Source organism: Dermochelys coriacea, chromosome 1, assembly GCF_009764565.3.
Source record: "Dermochelys coriacea isolate rDerCor1 chromosome 1, rDerCor1.pri.v4, whole genome shotgun sequence".
Taxonomy (NCBI): Eukaryota; Metazoa; Chordata; order Testudines; family Dermochelyidae; genus Dermochelys; species Dermochelys coriacea.
Window position 1 is genome coordinate 204,000,163 of NC_050068.2, and position 14,380 is coordinate 204,014,542.

General features: G+C 47.0%; 1 long non-coding RNA gene across 1 annotated transcript; it reads right to left on the reverse strand.

The window, feature by feature from the left end:
- Positions 1-369: 369 nt before the first annotated feature.
- LOC119843875 lies at positions 370-5,382 on the reverse strand. The gene is made up of 2 exons (XR_005289075.2): positions 4,627-5,382; positions 370-1,206 (listed from the first exon to the last, which is right to left on the reverse strand). It is a non-coding gene; the product is annotated as an uncharacterized LOC119843875 (long non-coding RNA).
- Between the last annotated feature and the right edge of the window lie 8,998 nt (positions 5,383-14,380).

Below are 14,380 nucleotides of genomic sequence, written 5' to 3' on the forward strand. Positions count from 1 at the left end.
AAGTGTGAAAGGACACCAGATCAGAAATATATGCAGGGACTGAGATGTAGGGACTTGAAGGACAAGAGATTGAATTTGAGATGCAGCCCAAATGCAGTGAAGTGACATAAGGGGGCACTTGCATCATTGAGAGCTATAGGCAAGTCCTCCAAGATGGCACTACTTGAGTCAGAATGAGATACCAGAAGACTGCAGGTATAGTCATCCCTTTGCCTATTCATTCTGCTACTGTTCAGAGTTTTTATACTGCATTGGCAAACCTAGAAAAGAAAACAGGGACAAAATAGTCTTTAAACTATTCTTCCATAGTGTCCCCATGAAAAGTTCTCTGGACAGCTGAGTTGGAAGGATCCATTCTGACAAATGGAGTGAAAAGGTCCATTGGATATATTTAAATATTTGATGGCTAATAAATTAAATATTAATTGACTACAACAATGGATCTTCTCCCATGACAGCACACAATTAACATTTAACTTGTTATAAAATATTTATAATTATGAAATATCCAAGGGCAACAAAAAGGTTTCCCCCACCAAATTGTCTCAGGACGACGTGTTGAGGGAATGATAGGTCAAGCTAGCGTTCCAAACTCCTTAAACATGAGCCAGCTACATTTTGAAAGACACTGGGGGAGGACTTCGTGGCTTTCATGGGATGGCAACAAGTTGCCTGTTCCAGTCCAACTCAGATGGGCAGGGACCAAAAGCTGTTGCCATCCGATGGCTGCTGGGCATCTTGTGTGAAATGGGTTGGGATTTCAGTCCAGGTCTCAGTGAAGAGGTGCCCATGTCACCAAACCCACCTTTGCATTTAGCATCAGTTAGCCCCTGTTGGTTGTTTATCTCCAGGAGGCCAAGGATTGATGGAATGCCTATGGGGGAGTTTAGTCTCCTTTCAGGAGAAGTTGGAAGCATATTACTACTAGCATTTAACCCTGCTTGCAACCTTACTTTGTTAGGTGCTGCTTCCATGTGCACCAAGTGCAACAACTTTGCTGTGTGCCACCATGCATAAAATTGCAGCATCAAGCCTTAGCCAGATTCACTTTTGGTCAGTTACCCTTGAGTTGTCAGTCTAATCCTCTTCACCAGCAGATAGCTAGGGTGGGGGGAGAAAAAGCACAAACCTGATCACTTTCCCAAATATCTTTTGCTGCGGAGCTTTTCTGGACTTCACTAGGAGCTTGAAGACTGCTCAGAGGTTCTGAAAAAAAAATGTATATAGATATATAGCCAGGCAACTCATTTCAGTACCTAAACATGAATTCAGGTGTCTAACTGGAGGTACTCACATTTGAAAGTTCTCACATTTGTTTTTTGCTAACTACATCACTAGGCATTGGAGGTAAGGCTTAGGCAAAAGGAAGTCTTGTTAAAGAGTCAACACATGAGCCCCTTCAATTAAGGTGCAAGAACTCACCACACATCTAATGAGACCACCAAAGAGTCTTCCAGGAAGATCTGACTTGATATTCTGGATATTTCCAAACTAAAAAACCCTAAACAAAACAAAAACCAAGTGGTGGGAATAGAGAGGAATCCTTCAATCAGAACTTTGTGGTAGAATCATAGAAATGCAAGACTGGAAGGGACCTTGATAGGTCATCTAGTCTAGTTCCTTGCACTGAGAGAGGACTAAGTATTATCTAGACCAGGGGATCTCAACCCTTTTTCCCTGAGCACCCCCCCATGCTATACAAACTCTACCACCCACCTGAGCCACAACTGTTTTTCTGCATATCCAGTAGATAAAAAGCCAGGGCTGGTCTTAGGGGGTAGCAAGCAAGGCCATTGCCTGGGGCCACACATCACAGGGGGTCCCATGAAGCTAAGTTACTTGGGCTTTGGCATCAGCCGCAGGTGACAGTACTCAGGCTTCAGCTCTCTGCTCTGGGATCCAGTGGATCTAACACCAGCCCCGCTCTCCGCTTTATTTTGAAAGACCCCTGAAACCTGCTTTCAGCCCTTCCAGGTTGTACCCCTGGTTGAGAACCACTGATCTAGACTATTCCTGACAGATGTGTCAGGGTAAAAAAAGAGAGGGCGCTCAAATCCAATTTTTTTTTTTAAAAAATCCTTTGCAGGTCACCTTTAAAGACAAAGTGGTCCCAAACCAAAACATGGGTGTTAACCCCCTAATTTTAGGGAATTTCATATCCCCAGTTCCACTGTGTGACCTTGTCCTATCTTGACTCAACATTTTAAAGCTCCTTAAGGGCGATTAAAGCACTTTTGGATTTCTAGCTTTCTTAAGCCTTAGTTGTGTTGATTTTATTCTCTGTTAATAAAAGCAGCCATACTGGGCCAGATCAATGGTCCCTCTAGCTCAGTATCTGGTCTTCCAACAGTGGCCAATGCCAGATGCTTCAGAGGGAATGAACAGAACAGGGCAAGTATCAAGGGATCCATCCTGCCCTCCACTCCCAGCTTTTTTCAGTTAGGGGCTTAAGACACCCAGAGCATGGGTTGCACTCCTGACCATCTTGGCTAACATAGGCAACGTGTAGTGGGGGGTATATGGAGTCAAGTGCCCACCCAGATTTCCGCTTGGCCTGCCGAGGGAGGGAGGGGGGCTCTGTCCTTCTCCCGCTGTGCCTGCCCCCTGGCACGTTCAGCCCCTGTTCCCGGTGGCCGAGCCTGTGCAGGGAGAAGAAGGGGTGGAACCAACCGCTTCTTGTGCTGGCTGCTCCGGGTCACTGCTATGTGCAGCACAGCAGCTGCCTAAGAGAGCCTGGCTGGGTGCCCCTGCCTGGGCCCAGCCGCCAGGGACAGGAGCCGTGTGAGCCAAAGTCATCTCCTTTCCCCTCCCTGGCACATTTCTGGCTCGCTCAGCACCCCCCCCACCGGGGGCCAGGCCTGGGCTGCCACCTCTGCCTCCCCAGCCAGGCTCTGTCTCAGGAAGCTGCTGCACTGCACAGAGTCAGCAACGCAGAGTGGCCAGCTTCAGTTGACGCGAGAAGCCTCTCCCTCCTGCGCCCCGCCCAGGTCCGGCTACCAGGGAGAGCAGCTGAACATGCCAGTTGAGGGGGAGGCGCGGAAGCAGCAGAACAGATCCCCTACCAGCAGCAGACTCTGGTGGGATGGGGAGAGCATGGTGGCTCCAGGCTTGGCACAGGGCAGGGAGGGGGTTGGTGGGAAGAGGAGACACACGAGACAGCCATGTGTTCTCTCCTTTAGATTGTGCCTTCCATTATTAGGAGGCACAAGTCACCCATGTTGGCTAACAGCCACTGATGGACCTATCCTCCAGGAACATCTCATTCTTTTGAGCCCAGTTATACTTCCAGCCTCCAAAAATCCCCTGGCAATGAGTTCCAAGGGTTGACTACATTGTGTGAAGTAGTAGTTCCTTTTGTTTTAAACCTGCTGCCTATTAATTTCACTGGGTGACCCCGTGGTTGTTGTGTTGCTATTTACCCCTTCAAACACTTCCTTATTCTCTTGCTCCACACCAGTCATGATTTTATAGCCCTCAGTCATACTCCCCTCCCCCCCCCCCCCATCTTCTCTTTTCCAACCTGAATAGTTCCTTTTTTTTTTAATCTCTCCTCATATGGAAGCAGTTCCATACCCTTAATTTTTGTTGCCCTTCTCTGTGCCTTTTCCAATTTGAATATACATATTTTTGACATTAGGCAACCAGAACTGCATGTAGCATTCAAGGTGTGGGCGTACCATGGATTTATACAGTGGCATTATGATATTTTCTGTCATTATCTAGCCCATTGCTAACACTGTTCCCTTTTTTAACTGCCACGCCTATTGAGCGGCTGTTTTCAGAGAGCTATCCACAATGACTCCAAGATCTGAGCAGTCTCAGCTAATTTAGACCCCACTATTTTATACGTATAGTTGGGATTATGTTTTCAAATGTGCATTACTTTGCATTTATCAGTGCTGAATTTCATCTGCCACTTTGTTGCCCACCCAGCTTCCCACCTCTCTGATGAAAGCCATGCAGCCAGTGGATCTCCCAATCACTAGGTATTCCTGGCAATGTGAAAGTACCATGGCATGGCAGGGTAAAACACAGACAATACTACAAATCCCGTCTACTGTAACTAGCATTTGCCCCGTGGGTTTGCGGGGAAGGTAGAAGCTGAAGCTCTACAGCCATGGCAGAGGAGAAAGAGGGCAGCATTCTCTAGCGCTCCAGGAAACTTATAGTATCACTCATTCTGGGAGCAGGGAAAGAGGAGTGAGGGTTTACAGAGTGAGGGCAGTGGATAGAGAATCATAGGTACTGACTCCTTGGGTGCTCCAGTCCTGGAGCACCCATGGAAAAAGTTAGTGGGTGCTTCGCATACACCAGCCACCATCTCCCCCCAACCCATCCCCTGCACCTCCTACCTGGCAGCAGCCCCACTGCTCAACTTCTCCCCCTCCCTCCCAGTGCCTCCCACCTACTACAATCAGCTGTTCCACAGCATGCAGGAGTCACTGGAGGGGGAGGAGCAGGGGCAGGGCACACTCAGGGGAGGAACTTGGCAGGAAGAGGCAAGGTGGGGGTAGAGTGGGGACAGGGCCTGAGGCTGAGCGGGGACAGGGTCTGGGGCTGAGCACCCCCAAGGAAAGGAGAAAGATAGCACTTGTGTATAGAATAGTCTCAGAAAAGTTGACTCACCTCTGGGTGCACCACTTCATGGGCATAGTAGACTTTCCTCATCTAGCACCCCTTGCCAACAGCTTCTTGGCCCTGCAGTGGTCAGCCTCCATCTTGTGACTCAGTTCTCCAGCCAGGTTACATTCAGAGCTTGTTGAAAAGCCAACAAAAACCAGATCCCTCCATACAGTCTTCCGCCTGCAGTTCTGGACCCAGTGGTCCATACACCCTCTTCTCAGGGCTTCTAGTCATTCATATCCCCCTCTCAGAGGCTTCACACCACCTTCCCAAGGGCTGGTAGGGGAACCCAGGCTCACTCTCTGCACAAGGTTCCAGTCAAGGGACCACGGACAAGTAGTCGTGGTTTACGCCACAAGACTTCTTGCTATGAATCCTGTCAGCAAGCCTCTTCCATAGCCTCTCAAAATTCAGCCTTCTTTCAGGGGCAGGACTCCTCACAGTACATCCCAAACCAGAAGTGTAAATTTAAACTAGTTTCTGCTCTCCTCCAACTTGGATCCTAAATGCTTGGTTCCTAAATTCTTTCCATGGTTCCTAAATGCTCTATAGGACACCTCTCATAGCTCTCTCCCTGGAAGTCAGGATTCTGCACTTTTAATCAGGGTCCTTACCACTAGAGCCTGCTCCATGTCTCCCCTAGCCAGACTTTTCTATTTAGGAGAAGATCTCAGGGCTAACTCTCCCCCTAAGGCATCCCCATCATACCACAGTCTAGCCCCAGAAAGCATCTATAAAGTTTTTCCCTATTACCCTTTTCTCCTCTCTTTATACTAACCACTCAGCTCCTCTCCCAGCTGAGACTTATCCTTAATTGTGCCTGGCTTACCCTCCAGATGTAATCAGGTGGGTTAATTGGCCTCTCTCACTCCAGTTAACTATTTCAGAGTCAGAATGGGGTGCACACCTTAACATGATTTTTAGCGGTCTTGTAGGATGGAGCCCTGAGCCTCTTATGGCTCCGTGCAGCTTTGAAGATCTGCTGCAAGGGATCATTTGGAAGAGTGGCAGGTTCTTACCAGTGCTTCCAGCATCCTGGAGCCACTTGCTATCCTAGGTTAATGGGCCAGAAGAATAAAGGTAGTAAGTAGCTGCCCCTCCGCCTCCAGGCAACCACTGAATAGAAAGATCTATGTAGGTCAGTGCTGACTTAAGTCACAATTACATGTTCAAGTAGACATCTTGAATTCAAACACTCCAGAGTTCAGGGGCATTTGGATCCAGGGTTTTGGTTCTGGCCTGTAATAAAGAAAGGGTCGCCTGCAAAATCTCTTTCCTCACTTCCACTCAGTGAGTCCAGTGCTGTGTCATGCCCTTGGAGATTTTGCATAGATTTTCCTTATACTTCTAGCTTCATCATTCCAGATGCAGTGCAGGCAGTAGAGGACCCAGTGGGAGGCACTCTGTACTTCCCCCACTTCTGTTATTTGCATGAGGAACATTTTTATGGAAACGGAACTTTTTGTTTCTGCAGAGTTCATCCACTCCTGTTGTAAATTTTATTTGGTGGGCGTTACCCAGGAATACAGCACATATGTATGATGCCAGTACATAGCCAATATTCATACTTTCAGATACAAGAATGTTACATGTGTGTAGAGGATAATCATAGTTTTCAAATCATAACTTTTCCACTGATGCCTTACATGACATACTTTGTACAAGATTTGTTGCAATTTCAATGATATCAGTGGTCATATCAGTGGTCATATTCAATCATAGCTAGGGCTCTACCAATTTCACAGTCATGAAAATTGCGTCACGGACTATGAAATCTGGTCTTCCCCCATGAAATCTGGTATTTTGTGTGCTTTTACCCTATACTATACAAATGTCACAGGGGACACCAGCACTTCTCAAATTGGAGTCCTGACCCAAAAGGGAGTTGCAGGGAGATTGCAAAGTTATTTTAGGGGGGCTGTGGTATTGCCACCCTTACTTCTGCGCTGATGCCTTCAGAGCTGGGAGGCTGGAGAGTGGCAGCTGCTGACTGAGGGCCCAGCTCTGCAAGCAGCAGCACAGAAGTAAGGGTGGCAATACCATCCCATGCCATCCTTACTTCTGTGCCACTGCTTGCGGCGTCTCTGCCTTCAGAACTGGGATCCCGGGCAGCAGCTGCTGCTCTCCAGCTACCCAGCTCTGAAGGCAGCACTGCCGCCACCAGCAGCAGCTCAGAAGTAAGGGTAGCAGTACCACAACCCCTCTACAATAACCTTTGCAATCCTCCCACAACTCCTTTTTGGGTCAGGACCTCTACAATTACACCACCATGAAATTTCAGCTTTAAATCACTGAAATCATGAAATTTACAATTTTTAAACTCCTATGACAGTGAAATTGACCAAAATGGACCGTGAATTTGATAGAGCCCTAATCATAGAGCATCACAGGGGGAAGGACTGGAACAACAGAGGGGGCTGCAGGACAGGAGTGTGGGGCATTGGCAAAGCTTTGTGCGGAGCCCAGCACTGGAGTAGTGTGGGGGGTGGAGGGTGTGCAGGGCAAGACTGAGGGACATTGGCAGAGCTGTGTGGGGAGCCTAGCAGTAGAATAGCAGTGACTGCTGCAGGTCTGGATTGAGGGCTATTGGCATAGTTTTGGATGGGGAAGAGAAGTTTGCAACGCCTTTCTCCTGGCCCGAGCTCAAGCTGGCTGCTACCAGCAGACTAAGATTCAAGTAACACCTATTTTTGACTCCAGCTGAAGGGACTTCTTTCCCAACCTGGTTTGTTCAGTTGCCTGTTCTCCTGAAGTGGCAGATTCCATCTCTGTCACTTACCTGTCCATTGGGTCCAGCATGGTGGCAGGTTCCTATAACAGCACCGTACATCAGTTTCAGACCTAATTACCATTCTCGAAGGAATGAGCCTATTAACGAACCGAGCTGACACCAGATCTGCATACTAATTAGGGAGCTGCCTCGGAGGATATTAATTAGGGGTGACACTTTTAGGGCAAGTTCTACTTTTCTTCTTCATGTCCCATTGGAGACATGCTGTGTGCTATGTGAATACAATACAAAGACTAGATGGGGAGGGATGGGGACAGCCAAGTTCTGCATCAAAAGACTAGGCCAGAAAAATTACAGCACTAGCCGTCCCTTTTAGGAGCTGCTGATACCTCATAGAAAACTTTGAAAAGCAGTATTTGTGATGGCAAATCATTGTCAGCCATTGTATGCAGCAATCCCCATGACAATCCAGCAGTGTCAGCTAGTGATTAGGGCACATGTCCAGGAACCTGGACCTCCTAAATTCTATTCCCAGCTCTGACACTGACTCCATTCTGTGACCTTGGGCAAGTCACTGCACTTCTCTGTGTTCTATTTCTCCCTTTCTAAAATGGGGAGAACACTGCGCTACCTCACATAAACACTGAGGAAGGAGGTGGGATCTACAAAAGGAATTAGGTGTTGCCACACTGAGCAACATGATATAGTGACTGGAACAGGAGAACTGGACCCTTGGTCTTCCACTTCCTAGGCAGATGTCCTAACTACTGGACTAAAGAGTTTCTCTTTCTTGTGTATTCTCTCTCTGGCCCAATAACTATTAATTGTTTAATCCACACTGGAACAGCTTCAACACGAAACAGTGTGGGGGTCTTATATTAGAGTATGCTACAGCTTAGTGGTTAAAGCCCTCTCCTGAGGGGAGGGAGAGCCCTTTGTTCGAATTCTTTTTTCCCCATCTGGAAAAATCTGGGTCTTTCCCCATCCCAGGCAAGTGCAGTAACTACTGCGCTAAAAATTATAAGGTGGGCATCACTCCCACCTCTGGATTTTGAATGGGACCCAAACTCATAGGCATGCTCAGAGGCCACTTCCTGGATTGGGCTCTGCACGCAACTTGGGCAGCCAAATACCTGTCTTTCCCTGATTCATGGATTGCTCCAAGGCTTACATGCATAGAAGGATTAGGGGCTTGTGGGGCCCTGGGCCAGAGCAAGTAGGGGTCCTCCTCCACCTTCTGCCTGCAGTCTCCCCTGTCTCAACCCCCTCCCCCCCCCCGGCATTCCCACTGGGGAGTGGGGTCGGGGCACAAGGGCTTTCCCTGCTCCCTGGCAGGAGCACCAGGCAGGTGGGAGGAGAGGGGCAACCCCCCATACCCCGACTACACTCCTTGGCAGGAGCACCAGGCTGGCAGAGCAGGGCAAACCCCCGCACTCCAGCCCCGTTTCCTGGCAGGAGCGCTGGGTGGAGTGGTTTGGGTGCGGGGGTGCCCCAATTGGCCAGGGCCCCTAGGCACATCCACCACCTCTGACATGGGAGATAGGCTTGCAGATGCCTAGAAGGAGGCATCAGTACTCATGCTCAGAGGCAGAAACATAGGCACAGAGGGAATTTTTACCTTGAAAACTTAGCCACTGAGTGATTTCAGGTGCCTACAGGGTTCAACAGGAGTTTTGTGGATCATGGTGGAGCCAAAATTTGGGACTTAGGTGCCAAAATCCCAGACTTAGGCACTAAGTCTGGGGTGTAGGCACTTAAGTACCTTTGTAGATCTGGGCCTTTGCAATCTTTGGTGTCAAAGCTATGAATAGAAGGACAAATTCGATCTTCAGTTCCATCAGCACAAATCTGCGAAGTCAGTGGAGTTGGAGGTGTGTAGCTGACCCACACATCTGGACATAGATTTTAAAACACTTTACAGATTGCTAAGTATTGTAAAGGCTAGAGGATGGTTTCTGGTGGGAAATAAGCAGCAGGAGCAATGGCACTCTAAAGAAATGATCCTATTTACAAATTTATGTCACATCTTTTTTCCCTAAGGATCCTGAACGGCTTTATACATTATATATGTGTTTCTGTATGATTCACACATCTCTCTATGTATGAATAATTTCACCCACTGCTAAATTGCAGCCACCCTACTTATTGTATTTCTAGTGCATTCCTCTCAAAATGAAGAGATACACATAAGAGTTGCCAGACTGAAAATCAGGCCAATGGTCCATCTAGTCCAGTATCCCATCTCCAACTAAAATCAGTGCCAGATGCTTCAGAGGAAGGTGTAAAATCCCTGTAATAGACAATTATGCAATTAATAACCTGCCTGTAAGGGAAATTTCATCCGAAATCCCATCAGTTAGTAATTGACTGATGCCCTGAAGCAAGAGGGTTTATATCCCTTATAAATTTTTATCTTTCCTAATGCAATTGTGGATGTTATTATCTATTTAAATATCTAGTCCTCTTTTGAATTCTGCAAAGCTCTTGACCTCAGTGGTATCATGTGGCAATGAGTTCCACAGGTTAATGACACCATGTGTAAAAAAAGGAATTGCTTGTACAAATTTTAAATATATTGCCGTTTGATGACCCCTTGCTAACCATTATCCTTTTATAATGCAGAACTCTCCCAAACCTTACATTTCAGCTACTCTCTTAAAGAGGTCAGCTCCAGCAGCTGGTTTCCAAAAGTGACTTGTTAGAGGTGACAAAGTTAATGAGAAACAACTGGGTAAAGATGACAGCCTTTTCCTCTCCTTACAAATGGAAAGATTTGGAATTAGTCTGCTTTTTTTCTGATGGTGAACATTTTGTCCAGGATCTTATGGCTCCCATGACCAACATGATAGCTCATGGGCAATCTTGCAACCAGATTCACCAGCTTCTCAAGAAGCCAGCAGGACTCTGTCATTTGCTTTCTAACATTGACTTTGTCCTGGAACTTGCACTCTCTAGGGGTGCACTCAATCAAGTCCATGTTTGGCATGGAGTCTCACCTGCATCGAACGGTTGGATGCAGAGAGACTCCTCCTTTTCTCCACATCTTTGTGTACTTGTGAATCATCAGCAAACCAATCAAGTTGGTCCAATAACATTATCCAGTTAAATCTCTGTGATAAAACAAGATGGAGTGCTTTGGCTACAATCGGATTATGGATGATGCTGATTGTATTGTCTTTATATACAGGTTCTTATATTGATCTCATTGCCATAGTATCTGAGAGCTTTCTGGTGGTGCATGAAGTGATATGAGTAATATCTCATGTGTGATTTGTTCTCTCTCTTCCTCTGCACAGGGGAAGAACTGAATGTACAGTGAATCATTTTGTTCTGGTAGGAATTTGCTTTTGCATCTGTTTGTTAACTGTACATGCTGATATGTGTGTAGGTTAGAGAGGGCAGATTGGAGAAATGTGCCTTGCACTTGGAGCTGAAGGTGATGAGGTTTGCGAGGGCCCTCAGCTTCTGTGGGCATTCATGCCACAGTCTTTGACCAGCCCCCGTGTCTCCTGCACAGACGAGCTTCACCTTTGTGATATACAGTTCCTTTGTACCTGAGGAGAAAAATCTGACTAGTCATAGACTCATAGGACTGGAAGGGACCTTGAGAGGTCATCTAGTCCAGTTCCCTGCACTCATGCCAGGACTAAGTATTATCTAGATCATCCCTGACAGGTGTTTGTCTAACCTGCTCTTAAAAATCTCCAAAGATGGAGACTCCACAATCTATCATGAGCTTGAGTTTATGGTTGCTATTACCCTCATCACATGAGCACAGGGAAGTCATGTGCTTCCAGGTTTCCTCTGAAAAAATCTGCTCCTAAATTCATGGGAGGGCTAGGGGTGATTTCCGGGTGGAGTTACTCCTTCTCTGGATGCTGCTAAGCCACCCAGGCTGCAGATGACCTATTCCAGGGCGCCCACACCTCCTTTGGAAATGCAAATTTTCTGTCTTTGGATTGGACCAGATGTCCCCAAACAATGAGCATGTTTACGAAATAAAACCTCCCAGGGGGAGGAGGCCCACAAGATCCTCTATAAATTCTTCACCTTTCCCCCACTTCAAATCACACAAGCGGATCCCTGTGAGGGACTAACATGTCCCAGGCTGTACTATCAATATACTCTGCGTGTTCTTCAGGAGCGAAGTGTAAGCATTTCCAGCAAATGCTCTTAATGGATGTTTGTTTGCCAAGTGATGCTGCCTTCTGCCTTGTTTGTGATGACAAGAAAGCATCTGTGTTTAAATGGAAAAACAAATGGTAAGTCTGCAGACTCCATCACACCTTCACTTAGCAGCTCATATACCCTGGGGCATCAGGGCTTGTGATGCGGTAAGGGGAAGAATCTTAATGGGATCCTCCTTTCAAAGGACTAGCAGCACTTCCCTGGCTTGGGCGAAGGTAATAGAGGTCTGTTGTTGGTATCCTTTTACCCTGCCTTCTCATTTCTCCCTCAACTGAAACAAGAGAGGTCATGGCTCATCTGTTTGCCTACACGGACACCATGTGCTTTTTGGTCTCCCCCTAGTGGAGGAGAAATCGCCACATAAAGCGATTTCTGAATCCACTACTGCCTCTGAGCTGAAGGAGCTGGTCCGTTAGCTAATAGTAGGGCTCACACTTTTAGACCCAGAGGGCCCAGGCTCAGTCCCTGCAATAACACATCCAAAGGTGCCATTACACCATACACAAAAAGGGACCATAGATTTGCAGCCTGCCTCCATGTTATTTTATATTGAGGTAAACAACCAAGCAAGGACAAAAGTCTTCTTCACAAGGGAGCGCAGTGTGTGCTTTCCCTGTAATGACCTGCATCTACTATGACTCACAAAATGGTACCTTCTCCACGAGCTGGAGAGGGGTAACATTCAGAAGCTATATAACTACAGTACTCGTGCTGCAATGGAGTGTCAGTTGGTGCCCTCTGAAAATACATGTCCTTCTAGTATTCTGGTTGCCAGTAAAGGGTCCTTCTCCCCCTGTCACCATCTGCCAGCTCGGTTCACCAAAGCTGAGGCCCTTGCAGCAAAAGCTGATGTGAGGAGAGGCAGTTGCAATGTGTTCACTAACCAGAGCTGGTGAGCAAGGGCCTTGTCTACTCCCATCGCTCTGCAAACCACTATCCCTTGCTGAGTGCTGTCAGAGTAAAACGGTCTGGTCTCAGCACTTAAGGGATGCAAGTGAACCATGCTTAATGGCCTCTGCCCAGACTATGCAGCCTCGGACAGCTACAGGAAGCAGCATCCTTTGAGTGGTCATTGATTTTTTTCAGTCGGGATCCAGAGTCTTCAGTAAACTAGGAAATGGATACACATTGAAAAAGGGGTTAGGAAGGACATCTGAGTCCTACCCTCAGTGGGGCTGTCTCTGTACCTCCTCCTAGCCTTAGAGTCCCCTCTATCCACACCAGGAGGGGCTGTCTCTGTAACTCCCCCCTTAGAACCCCCTCTACTCACACTGGAAGGGTCTGTCTCTGTACCCTCCCCCAAGTTTCCTCTGCCCCATACTGGGACAGAATAACATGCCAGTCTTTTCAGGAAGATTTGCCCCAGCTGCTTTTCTAGAGAGTCCCTCTTTCCTTTCCAGCTGATGCTCTGACACTGGGGAGCTCTACACTGAGTTTTATTTCTTACCGTCGTGGTGGAAAATGAACATAAAACCACTCAGTAAAAATAATCTGCAAAGTGAAACAATTCCTCCAGTTCGCTTCCAATGCCAGTAGATACTGGCATTTGCCTGCTTCTTCTGTCACTGCTTTCATGAATGAGACAGTCTTAGCCCACCAAAGGTCCAAGCCTATATTTCTGAACCCAGATGCCAGTAAACAGAGCTGGAACCCAAAGCCTCTGTTCCAAACTGAGGTGCTTTATCAGATTCCCCTGTGACCAGGAGTAGACATTTCTCTGTGTAGCTGTCCAGAAAGGAATGTTGTTCTACAGGCTATTCATTGATTTATAGCACCCACTGCTAATCCTAAAGTGCTTTCCAACACCATAAACTATCCATGTTACAGGGATTAGAGGTGAGCAAATAATTCACACAATATCATTTATTCAATAAGTTTCCATCTGTTTTTCTATTCATGAACTGTCTGCAAACAGAAAGCCAAATTCCAGAATTTATTCATTAGTTAAAATTGTCCATGAATTTCCTCTTGCCCTCCATGGACAGTTTGTTCTGAATAGCTTCAATTCAATGCTTGGTTGGCTTAACTGCAGCTGTCTTGTGTGCTTGCCTCCGCTCTGGATGGAAATTGGCTTTCAAATGTGAAATAGTATTCACAGTGAATTTCTTCCTTTCTTCACTCAACCCTGGTAGGATTTGAAACATTCTACCCAGCTGCATTGGCTAAACAGGTCACAGCCACACCATAGGGAAGAAAGCAAAGTACAGCATATCCTGGGGCAATGTAGGAGACAGGATGGAAATACCCAATGGGATTGGAGCAAGACACCAAAGTTAACATTCTGACATTGCAAGCAGTGTGGGGGGATGTCCCAGTGGTCGGATGGCAGCATCTCTGGCAGTATGGCACCCTGTAACACAGTGCAGGGGTATTTATTCAGTAGTGGCTCAGGGAAGAGGGCTGCCTATTGAATCACTAGCACCACTTTCTTCAGCAACCTGGGTTTGCCATGGCAGTGTCCCATCCAAGCCCTAACCCAGACCAAGCCATCAAAGCTGCTGTGATCAATCACAATCACAATCCAAGGTACTTCTGTTTCCTCTAGTAGGGTCACGTCTCAGATCCTCCATGAAGAAAAAATAAGGTTGAGCTTCCAGCTGTTGTCTGGACTAGCTTCCTCTTTCAGGATTGGCTTCAGGGGGTTAAATATCCAGCATTGTGGGGGCAGTTTGTAAGCCTCTTTCCCTCTCTATAGCAAAAGTAGATGAAGAAGAACATAACACGTTGTAAACACTAGTTTGGAAGTTTGAGCTACTGTTGAACAAGCCTGCAGGCTTCTTTCTTCCCGTTATCTGTCTCCAGCAGATGTTCTTCACATCAGTTCACTGTGTTGCGGTC